This window comes from Notothenia rossii (assembly GCF_949606895.1).
Source record: "Notothenia rossii genome assembly, chromosome: 4".
Taxonomy (NCBI): Eukaryota; Metazoa; Chordata; class Actinopteri; order Perciformes; family Nototheniidae; genus Notothenia; species Notothenia rossii.
This window is the reverse complement of record NC_136902.1, coordinates 94,972,090-94,972,299: the sequence shown is the minus strand read 5'-3', so window position 1 is coordinate 94,972,299 and position 210 is coordinate 94,972,090.

Below are 210 nucleotides of genomic sequence, written 5' to 3'. Positions count from 1 at the left end.
AGACATGAAGAAGAGGGGACACATGTTGATGTAGAGGAGACATGGAGAAGAGGGGACACATGTTGATGTAGAAGAGACATGAAGAAGAGGGGACACATGTTGATGTAGAAGAGACATGAAGAAGAGGGGACACATGTTGATGTAGAAGAGACACGGAGAAGAGGGGACACATGTTGATGTAGAAGAGACATGAAGAAGAGGGGACACATG